This window comes from Mirounga leonina, unplaced genomic scaffold (assembly GCF_011800145.1).
Source record: "Mirounga leonina isolate KUSES-001 unplaced genomic scaffold, KU_Mleo_1.0 Mir_53, whole genome shotgun sequence".
NCBI classification, from domain to species: Eukaryota; Metazoa; Chordata; class Mammalia; order Carnivora; family Phocidae; genus Mirounga; species Mirounga leonina.
This window is the reverse complement of record NW_023270807.1, coordinates 21,166,898-21,178,920: the sequence shown is the minus strand read 5'-3', so window position 1 is coordinate 21,178,920 and position 12,023 is coordinate 21,166,898.

Here is a 12,023-nt window from a genome sequence, read left to right as displayed (position 1 = left end):
TTCTTCTTGTGATTGAGTTCTAGTTTCAAAGCACTGTGGTCTGAAAATAGGCAGGGAATGGTCCCAATCTTTTGGTACTGGTTGAGACCTGATTTGTGACCTAGGATGTGATCTATTCTGGAGAATGTTCCATGGGCACTAGAGAAGAATGTGTATTCTGTTGCTTTGGGATGGAATGTTCTGAATATGTCTGTGAAGTCCATTTGATCCAGTGTGTCATTTAAAGTCTTTATTTCCTTGTTGATCTTTTGCTTAGATGATCTGTCCATTTCAGTGAGGGGGGTGTTAAAGTCCCCTACTATTATTGTATTGTCTGATAGTCTGTGTCTTTTGATTGGGGCATTTAGCCCATTTACATTCAGGGTAACTATTGAAAGATATGAATTTAGTGCCATAGTATTGCCTGTAAGGTGACTGTTACTGTATATTATCTGTGTTCCTTTCTGGTCCATGTTACTTTTAGACTCTGTTTTTGCTTAGAGGACCCCTTTCAATATTTCTTGTAGGGCTGGCTTCTTGTTTGCAAATTCCTTTAGTTTTTCTTTGTCCTGGAAGCTTTTTATCTCTCCTTCTATTTTCAATGACAGCCTAGCAGGATATAGTATTCTTGGCTGCATATTTTTCTCATTTAGTGATCTAAATATATCCTGCCAGTCCTTTCTGGCCTCCCAGGTGTCTGTGGATAGGTCTATTGCCAGTCTAATGTTTCTACCATTGTAGGTTACATATCTCTTCTCCCGAGCTGCTTTCAGGATTTTCTCTTTGTCTCTGAGACTCGTAAGTTTTACTATTAGACGTCGGGGTGTTGACCTATTTTTATTGATTTTGAGGGGTTTCTCTGTGCCTCCTGGATTTTGATGCCTGTTTCCTTCCCCAAATTAGGGAAGTTCTCTGCTATAATTTGCTCCATTATACCTTCTGCCCCTCTCTCTCTTTCTTCTTGTTCTGGGATCCCAATTATTCTAATGTTGTTTTGTCTTATGGTATCGCTTATCTCTCGAATTCTGCCCTCGTGATCCAGTAGTTGTTTATCTCTCTTTTTCTCAGCTTCTTTATTTTCCATCATTTGGTTTTCTATATCACTGATTCTCTCTTCTGCCTCATTTATCCTAGCAGTTAGAGCTCCATTTTTGATTGCACCTCCTTAATAGCCTTTTTGATTTCGACTTGGTTAGATTTTAGTTCTTTTATTTCTCCAGAATGGGTTTCTCTAATAACTTCCATGCTTTTTTCAAGCCCAGCTAGTATCTTTATAATCGTCATTCTGGACTCTAGTTCCAATATGTTACTAATGTCCATATTGATTAGGTCCCTGGCAGTCGGTACTGCCTCTTGTTCTTTTTTTTTTTGAGGTGATTTTTTTCTGTCTTGTCATTTTGTCCAGAACAGAATAGATGAATGAGAGAACAAAATGCTAACAGGGTAACAACGACCCCAGATAAATATACACTAAACAAATCAGAAGAGACCTGAAACCAGGGCAAAAGAAAGGGAAAGAAAGAAAAAAAAGAAAAAGATAAAAAAAAAAAAGGAATATGATCAAATATGATCAGGCTGGTGCATAGATCAGTGCCGCACACTAGATTTTGGGTGTATTTTGGTCTGTTAGAGGAAACTGGCTCCCAAAATTAAAAAAAAAAAAGCTTATATATGTACAAAAATAAGGGTAAATATGATGATGTGATGGAATATGACTGTAAAGATGAAAATTATAAAAGATTTTATAAAAGGAATTGATAGGATAAGAAGTTGGTTGAAAAAAGAAAGGAGAGAAATTAAAAAAAAAAGGGAGAGAGTGTGATCAGGCAGGAGACTAGAACAAAGTCATACACTAGAGATTTAGGGTATATTTTGATGTGTTAGAAAAAACTGTATCCCAAAATTTTAAAAAGAGAACAACTTATATATATTTATATATATATATATACCAAAAATAAGGTTAACTACTATGAAGGGATAGAATATGACTCTAAAAATGAAAAATAAAAAAGATTTTCTTTTCAAAAAGGGATTGATGTTGGTTGAAAAAGGGAAAAAGAAAAATTCAGAAAAAAAAAGCTAAAAAAAAATTAACTTTGAAAGACTAAAGAATCATGGGGAAAAAGCCATGGATTCTATGTGCAGTATTCCCCTAGCCCTGGAGTTCTGCCATTCTCATTGCTCGGTAAACTTGGTCTTGGCTGGCTGTTCTTGCTGATCTTCTGGGGGAGGGGCCCATTGCCATGGTTCCCAAATGTCTTTGCTGGAGGTCCAGGCTAAGTAATCTGCTCGGGTTTGCTCTCGGGAGCTTTTGTTCCCTGCAAGCTTTCAGTACAGCTTTGGAGGAGGAGAGTGAAAATGACGGCCTCCCAATCTCTGCCCCAGAGGAGCCAAGAACCCGGGGCCCCACTCCTCAGTAAGCCCCCAGAGAAAAGCAGTCACTCCCGTCTCCCCGGTCTCCGGCTGCACTCCGTGCTCACCCGGCCTGTGACCGAGCATTTCTATCTCCGGCACACGACTCAGTGTGGAGTCTCCAAACCCAGCAGATTCCTGTGGTGTGCTCCTGCGCTGCTCCTCCCAGGGGAGCAAGGGGAGTCTCCCCGGATCTGCCACTTGTTGGGTCCCTGCTGGAGGAGCAGTGGCCCGACTGTGCCATGGATCACGGTTTATGGCAACCCCGAGCTGAGAGCCTGTTCCTCGGCTCCGTCTCTGCAGCCAGCTTCCCTGTTCTGATACCTGGGAGCTCTGCCACACTCAGGCACCCCTGGTCTTTCTATGACCCTGAGGCTCCTGAGACCACACTGTCCCAGCGAGGGTTCCACCCCCTGCTTAGCCACTGGAGTGATGTCCCTCAGCAGAGCTGACTTCTAAAAGTTCCGATTTTGTGCTCTGTGGCTCTAACACTTGCTGATAGTGGTTGAGGGAGGCTCCCTCCCCCCACCGTCTATCTTCCCGAATATCACCTCGGATTCACTTCTCCGCACGTCCTACCTTCCTGAAAGTGGTCACTTTTCTGGTCAGAGAGTTGCTGCTATTCTTTTCTTCGATTTGTTGAGTTCATAAGTGTTCAGAATGGTTTGATCCCTATCTAGATGAATTCCTGGGACCAGATGAAATTTAGGTCTCCTACTCCTCCATCATCTTTACATCATTAGTTTTTGATGTAGTGTTCCATGATTCATTGTTTGCATATAACACCCAGTGCTCCATGCAATACTTGCCCTCCTTAATACCCATTGCCGGGCTAACCCATCTCCCCACCCTCTCCCCTCTAAAACCCTCAGTTTGTTTCTCAGAGTCCATAGTCTCTCATGGTTTGTCTACCCCTCCGATTTCCCCCCCTTCATTTTTCCCTTCTTACTATCTTCTTTTTTTTTTTTTTTTTAAGATATAATGTATTATTTGTTTCAGAGGTACAGGTCTGTGATTCATCAGTCTTACACAATTCACAGTGCTCACCATAGCACATACCCTCCCCAGTGTCCATCATCCAGCTACCCCATCCCTCCCACCCCCCACCACTCCAGCAACCCTCAGTTTGTTTCCTGAGATTAAGAGTTCCTCATATCAGTGAGATCATATGATACTTGTCTTTCTCTGATTGACTAATTTCTTTTGAATAAAATGCCATCACAATTTAGAGGAATCTTTTACAAAACATGTTCAATACATATTAGAAACTGAGATTTATTTGCAAAGTTGTTCACAAAGGCCCTAATATTCTAAAATACGATCAAAGATAATCAGCGAAGAAGGAATATTATACCATTAAGCTATGGTATTTTTTTCAACATCAGTTCATCACAAAAGATTGTAGTTCAACAATATATTCCCTAATACGTGTAAATTTTGACATCTAGATCTTCAATTTTGATTAGTAGAGTATTTCCCCAGTTTGGCTACATTCATGAATTATTTTTGCCTCATAGCCAATCCCAAGTACATTTTTTTCTTTATAGGTTTTTTTTTAGTAGGAATGTTGTTTTTATTATATTGGTATGATACACCAAACTTTTCATTTGTATTATCACAATCATGACAAAAATTATCTTCCATGTTAAACTTTTAGCAGAACTTACAATAACATTCACAGTCAAGTCAGATCTTTTACTTTGGTGGAATACATTTCAACAGCTTTACTTTGATTCCATGAATCAGATGGGAAACAAAACTTTTGTGGTATTAGCTAAGCTGCTTTTCTATTGAAATTTCTGAACACAGTATAATAAACAGGTATTACTTACAAGTTCTCTTTCTCATGGAGTGAATATATTAACAGCCCTATCTTTATTATTCACACGTGCACACACACACACACATACACACACACACACACCAATACACAAAAACAAAAAACCCAGAGTCTTAGAAAGTAAATAGGAAGATTAACTTAGAATAGTTACTTAACTAAATGAAAAGTCATGCTTTATAGATTAATATATGTCCCACCTCTGCCTGTTCATGTGTTTAGATGTTGTCTTTGGGTGCTGTCTTCTTAAAATGCTGATGCTTCTGTTGTAGACTTGTCTTTTGATTTTGATGTGATCAGTACAACTCTCAGGGTAGATGGTAAATAGTGAAACACATTTTGTTTAAATTACAAGAGCATCATCAACTTTCTTGAGAAATGGAAATTCAGAACTTATTACTCTAAACACACATTTCTGTTTTCTCATGAGATTGCTATCAAAAGATTTTATTACAAAATAAAAAGTACTAGTATAAGTAAAAATCCAATGAACACTTGTGGCATTATGTTGTACAATTTTTAAAAACTCCACAAAATCCAGAGTATTCGCTACAATCTATACTCTAGCAGGACTGCTCAGCCTCTGTTCCCTCAGCCTCTATTCATGTATGTTTAGCTTATGATTTTCAATATTTTCCTCTGGCCCACAGGATTGGTATTCTGTCAGCCTCAGATATCTCACAAAACTAGGAAGGGGTCATGGAAAAACTAGCCAGCTTGTAAGACCAAGGGACCAGCAGGGGCTGATGGGTAGATTTCTTTTCTGACCATCACCACCCAAGATCACATGGAGTTAGCTGTCCCTAGCTGCTTCTCACAGAGCACACTTTATTTGATCAGCTGGTACCCTGCATGCTGTCTTTGAAAAGGAGATAGTATTATATGTTCCATCTGGAAAAGATCAAATAAAGGAAGAGTCTTGTTGCTGGTCCTCTTACAGATTTAACCACGTGTTAAACTGAGAACTCCATTCTCAGAACAAATGTCTCACACTCTGCAAGATGAGCTTATGACAGAAGCTGGAGGTCGACATAATGATGACCTGGCTTATTTTAATACAATTACTAAATAAAATTCTTTGTTAAAAGTGAGAAATTCAGGAAATTCCAAATAGTATAGGACACCAGGACAAGTATAATCTGGGACTGACCCAAGCAAACTGGAAAACCTGTCTCACTGACGGGTGATGTGAAAGACAAGAGGACCCAGATATTTGAGCTAATGAGAAGGGAAGAAAGAAAAGAAATTAACTGTTTATGTAATAATTTAGAATCATTGAATTCAAAAGCATTTTTATAATTATTAATTAATTTCTTCATAAGATGGAATTCTTACCCTCTGCTGCCAAGAATTTTTTATAGATGGTACAGTTTTTAGGAGACCAAGTACATTTTTCCTACTGTGTCAGTGTAAGATAGATGTTCTAATTTAATTACTCTATCTACTAAAATGACAACTAATATAATATGTGACGATAATCCCCCCACTTTAGGAGGGTACTATACATGAGTGATTCCATTATAGCTTTGGTGCCAAACTGTGTGGGTTTAACTAAACCCACTAAACTAAATCATTTCCTAGCTATGTGACTTTGGTCAAGTTCTTTAATCTCTCTATGGTTCTAATGCTTTGCTTCCACAATGGGAATATTAAAGATATCTACATAAAGGGGTTTTTATGAGGATTAAATGAATTAATACATGAAGAACTGTTCATATAGTGTGTGGCACATAGAAATCAATCAATAAATGCAAGTTAAGTTAAGGTTGTTATTATTGCAATCAACTTTCCTAGAAGCTTGGAAGGAGAGAATACTTCTCATGTATTTAATATTATATAAATTAACCATGCTTGATTAGAAATAAAACTTTGATTATTAGACTATACTCCTTACAACATTTTATAGTCAGCATGAAACAAAACAGGGTTTTAGATCAAGAGAGATATCCTATTTTTTGAAGACACGGTGCTTACAAAGGCAAAATCTTTATAAATTATGCTGTATGATAGTTTTTATTTTGTGTGAAAATATCACTTCTGCCACACACAGTTAAGTTAGAGAGGTGGCAAAATAAATCTAAGTTTTGCTGGCTATTATTTATAAGAAAATAATATTTGAATGCTGAGAGATATAGGCTTTATAAACTAATTTTAACGATTTTGTTTTGAACCAATGATAATAAAAATATATAGATCCTCTTCATATTTGAGTGATTATAAAGTAAAATAACATGTAGGCAGCTTTATGATATTTATGGGTCTCATACTCATAACTATGGTTCTGTCAGGATGTGATCCCAGAATCTAATTCCTTGGACTGAGCTTTAAATCTCTGCCTGGAAAATCTGGTCTTTCATGGAATTTCAACAACTCAATGAAGAGGACTAAGGGAATAAGGGAACCTACTTATCAGGAGAGGTTTTACATTTGTAGGAATTCTGTTTTCCATGGGTTATATGTTTGAAATTATGGGGGAAAATATGCAAACCTAAAACTATCCAGTGGAATTTGATGGATTCCATTCTTGCATAGTGTGATTTCAGCAAAGCTGCGATAGCCTGATAAAAACTGTAGTCAGACTGCTTGGGTTTGAATTCCAGCTGTCTTACTAACTAGCCGTGTGATGTTATGTGACTTAGTTAACTTCTCTGTGCTCACATTGTCTCATCTGTAAAGTAAAAATCACAGAACCTTTCTCATCAATTAGATAATGTGTACTTGAAGTACTTAGCATATTTCCTATCACATGGTTAAGTCATTGCCATCATCATCATTTATACAAATGATTCTCAACCAGTGGTGGTTTTTGCCTCCCAGGGGGGACATTTGGCAGTGCCTGGAGATAATTTTAGTTGTCATGACTTAGGGGAAGCTACTAGCATTTAGCGGGTTAGAGTGCAGGAGTCGCTAAAATTCCCACAATGTACAAAGAATTAACAGATCGAAAAAAACAATAGTGCTGAGGTTGAGAAACACTGATTTAACTTATTCTGTTGTTGGAAATGAAGTTTAAAGGCCAACAAACATTTTCAAAATGTTGCAAATAATGCTGTTAATCCTAACATTAACTCTCTATTTTCTAAGCTGCTGTTAAGCAAACTGTGAGTTACCAAGAATCAGAAATCTCTATAGATATGTAACTATGGGGTGGGAAAAGTTTCTGAAGGAATAAGGAAATATATAAGGCAACAAGAGTGTTATACAACATAGACTAAGAAGATGAAATAGAAGATACTGGACAAACACTAATGGGAACAGGGACTGAGCAAGAAGAGGGGTATCTCAAGAACCTGATTTTAAGTCTCCTGTTCCCCTTCCCACCCCCACCCTGGGCTCTGGTGGGTTTATAACTTTTTAGTTAATTTCAAACTTTAAATGAGTGAGTGAAAAGTTATCCAAACATCATGTATGAGTTTTTGAAAGCTGTAAAAATTAATATTGCATTACATAATAACTATAGATTATTGCCTTAAAAATCATATATTTCATATTGAGGCATTTCCATTTGTGAATTTAGTGAAGATTTGAGGCTGGAAAAATGCAGGGCATTGAGTGATGCCACTTATTAATGTACTCTTATGCCTTTCTGCCTTTACAGTTTTTAACTAAAATGTTCTTGAGTGATGACATTCTAGTTATGTTAACCTTATGGAAAGTACTTTTAATATCATCAAGCCTGAAAAGGTCCTCTAATTTCCTACTTAAGACAAGATTGGTTCTTCCATACTTTGTGGAAATCTCATAGAATTCAGAATTAGAAGACTGAGCTCTAGAGTAAACATAATCTCATAATCTCTCTGAGCAGGTTTCCTTTTCTAGAAAGTGTTATGAGGAACAAATGACTATGTGTATGAATAATGTCTGTTTATCATTTATTCTTGAAAACCATGATATGAAAAAGGTAAAGCAAAGGGTTTGAGAGACACAAATTTGAGCCCACTTCATTTTGATTTTGCTGTAGTTGTTTAAGATCTCTGAGCCTCAGTTTCTGCAGCAGTTAAATGGAGATGAGAATTCATACACATAGTTAAAATACCCAGTGGAGTGCTTCCTAGGTCTTGTCACTTAAATATAACCTTTCCTCCCCTGCTCACAAGAACAGGCATGACACACTTAAAACAATCTAAAGCTGTATATAAAAGTCTGACTTGCAAAATAAATACTTTAAAATTAGTCTCTTTAGCACCTCCAGTGGATTTATGTTTGTTCATATTTATGTGTTTATATTCATCTGTGGCAAAACTGAAAAGGATCATTGTATCTATAATTTCTACAGTGAAATAATCATGAACATAAAAATATCATTAGATTAGGTGTTTTTTTTTTTTAAAGATTTTATTTATTTATTTGACAGAGAGACACAGTGAGAGAGGGAACACAAGCAGGGGGAGTGGAAGAGGGAGAAGGAGGCCTCCCGCAGAGCAGGGAGCCCGACGCGGGGCTCGATCCCAGGACCCTGGGATCATGACCTGAACCGAAGGCAAACGCTTAACAACTGAGCCACCGAGGCGCCCCTAGATTAGGTGCTTTTATGAAGATTTTTATTTGAAGTTATTTCCATGTCTTGATAGTTCTTGGTAGTAATGTAGCCCGTAATCAATTGATTTTTCTTGCCCCATCCTGCTGCCTTCATCATGATGGGCTTGGTCTGTCCAATCCTCTCAATGTGCCCTCCTTCCTGGTGCCTTCTCTTACATTCCTAACTAAACATGGGATGTGCTCTGCTCCAATGCTTCTCAACTTATATTATCACTTGGCACTTATCAACAGACTGCTTTGTTGTAGATATTTGAGTGGCATATTTCACTAGAAAATTAGAAGTCTCTTTGTGTTAAAGACTGCTTGTTCATCATTACTCTCCACACAGTAGTATAGTGACCTATACTTATTATGCAATTAAATACTCAATGCACATTTAATGAACATGCAAATTGTGCTATAATGTGTTTTAACCTAGATTCTATAACTGTGGGATTTAATGTCCTACATTCATCTAATTAAAATGCATCTGCTACTATACATATTAGACATTATATATGTATACATTTTAATTTTTGTTTTCTTTGGATGTCACCACTAGAATGGGAGACCTTAAAGCCAAGAGGGTATGTCTTATATGTTTGTTCATATTTATTTTCCCATTAACTACTGAGCATCGAAAAGATCTCTTTAGTGAATTAAACTATGTTCTATAGAAGTCATTGAATTCAGGCTTTATAGATTCCCTCCAACTGGGGCAATATCACATATATATATTCTAACAGTGAACTGATTTGAAAAGAGGAGAAAAGATAGAAAGCGAAGATGTATTATTGAACACCTACTCTGTACAAAGCAAAATACAAAGTGCTTTGTACTTAAAATTGATATTGGCTTGTTTTCTCATTCAAATAGTGCTCAATACAGATTCAAAGAATGATACTGTCCATGGGTAAGAGTTAATATAGTTTACTTGTTAAGATCACATTTACTATGAACCATCAAAATATATCAACTGATCGATAAAAACATTTTCCAAATAGAGTCTGAGTTTGTAGGTAATGGAATGGAAAGATACTTTTATATCTATTGGTAAAAATTATGTGCACTGCAGCCATCTAATGAAATAGTTAATGAACACTCACTGTCTGTATCTTTTATTTTACAATATAGCTGGCAAAGCTAATGCTTTTAGATCCTTCTGAATTAGTGAAAGAAGAAATAGACTCCTACATCTGGAGAAATGTGGTTTGCAGCTTTGTTCTGATTTCTGTATCTAGTGCCAGGTATCCATCACCTGGGTGGGGTGTTGTTTTGGTAAAATAGAATCTCATTACTTACTCTCAAAAAAATGTTCTATTTCAGAACAATGCTATTGTTAATGGAACTCTGATTTTAGGGACCAAATGCCAAGAATGTTTTTAAACACACTGTTATCCTTCCCATCAATTTAGATCAGCCAGACATAACATATGTGAGAAGTTATCTAAATTTTTCAGCAATAAAACTGAGATGATGAAAGCTTTGCTTCCCCTTAGGTATCATCCAGTATTGGTAACCAAGTTGTTTTCATTCTTTCTTTTTTATTGTTTAAGGCTGGAGAACATTAGCCTTGTGATACTTGCCAAAGTTCTACAGCATCATTGTTTGAGATTCACCATATGTGTCTTTGATCCCTGCCCAGTAGGTACCTTGGCTACATGCCAGTTTGGCACTTACTACTATTACTATTTTGATTTTTTCACTTGCTTCTGATTTTATCCATGCTGTCATCATACAAACCCTTAAATACCCATCTTTGGGACCAAAGGGACTCACAAAATAACCTGTTTTAACTGGACATTTCTCCCCAAGAACTTGCCACTTGAGAGGATTGATAGTGGTCAATCTACCTAATTTGGGGTTGACTGGTCTCTGGAATACAAACCCAACCCCATTCTGTTTTTGAGAGACTTTGTTTAGGATATAGGCAATGCACAACTATGTAATTTATTGTTGTCATTTTATATGGAGAAGAGATAGGGAGAAGGATGGGAGTGGGTAATGAGAACATATGGCTTCAGTCTAGTTTTCTTTCTTATAGATTCAATAAAATATCAGAACTCTACTGTAAGTTTCTCAGGTTCTCCAAGTTATACTTAATGTTCTCAGTTCAGTTCACCATCTCCTGGATTCTACCTTTACTTTACTAGAGGAGACCAGAACTCCAGGAACTGAACAATATGTGCAAACACAGTAATCATAAAAAACAATTTCAAGTTAGAATTCTGATAAATATGGGGGACTAAGCTGATTTGAGATATTTCTGTCCCTCTCCTCAGACACTGATATCAAGGATGTACCCAGGGACTAAATATTGCCAAGAAGCCCACAGGAGGGTACAGGTCTTTATAGCCAGAGGTTGGGCTTTTATCACATGGGAATGGGATATCCAATGAGCATCTGAGAAAGGGAGCTAATTGAGCCAAGATCAGTTCCATGTATATGAGATGGAAAAGGTTCGCCTGAGCGTGTGAGTGGGAAATGGAATTCCCTGCAAGAAAACTGATGCCAAATTCCATTGTGCATGGTTTTAAGTTCCAGGTTCATAATATCCTTATGGTACCCCAAGCTAAGATGTTAACAAAAAATGAATCCCAGAGTTGTCAAACCAAACTCACTGGAAATCCCAGCCAAGCCAAAGTGAAGCCATTCTTTAGGGGGTGTACCAATAACCCGTACAAGATCCCCATAGGAAAAAAAAAAAGAAAAAAAGCCTTGGGACACCTGGGTGGCTCAGTCGGTTAAGCATCTGCCTTCTGCTCAGGTCATGATCCCAGGGTCCTGGGATCGAGTCCCACATCGGGCTCCTTGCTAAGCGGGGAGCCTGCTTCTCCCCCTGCCTGCTACTCCCCCTGCTTGTGCTCGCTCTTTCTGTCAAATAAATAAAATCTTAAAAAGAAAGCCTTCACCAAGGATAAACTCATATTAGTAAATTACCAAGCACATGAGGAAATGCTGTATATATGAAACCAAACTTTGTTAAAAACAAAAATAGAAATTGACAGAAACACAACCATCATGGAAGATTTCCACTACCGTGCTGTTTTGGGAAGATTAGACAATTATTTATACAAACATTCACATCATATTCTAGCTATTCATCTCCCTTTCAAAAATAAGTAAAAGGTTATGCTTTAGAAGATGATTAAAATGATTCTGATTATATATGTATATATGAATATTGCATAGCCATTAGCATAATAGTTCGAAAGAACTTCAGTTTTATTTATTTATTTTTTTAATTTTTTTAATTTATTTTTTTATTATGTTAATC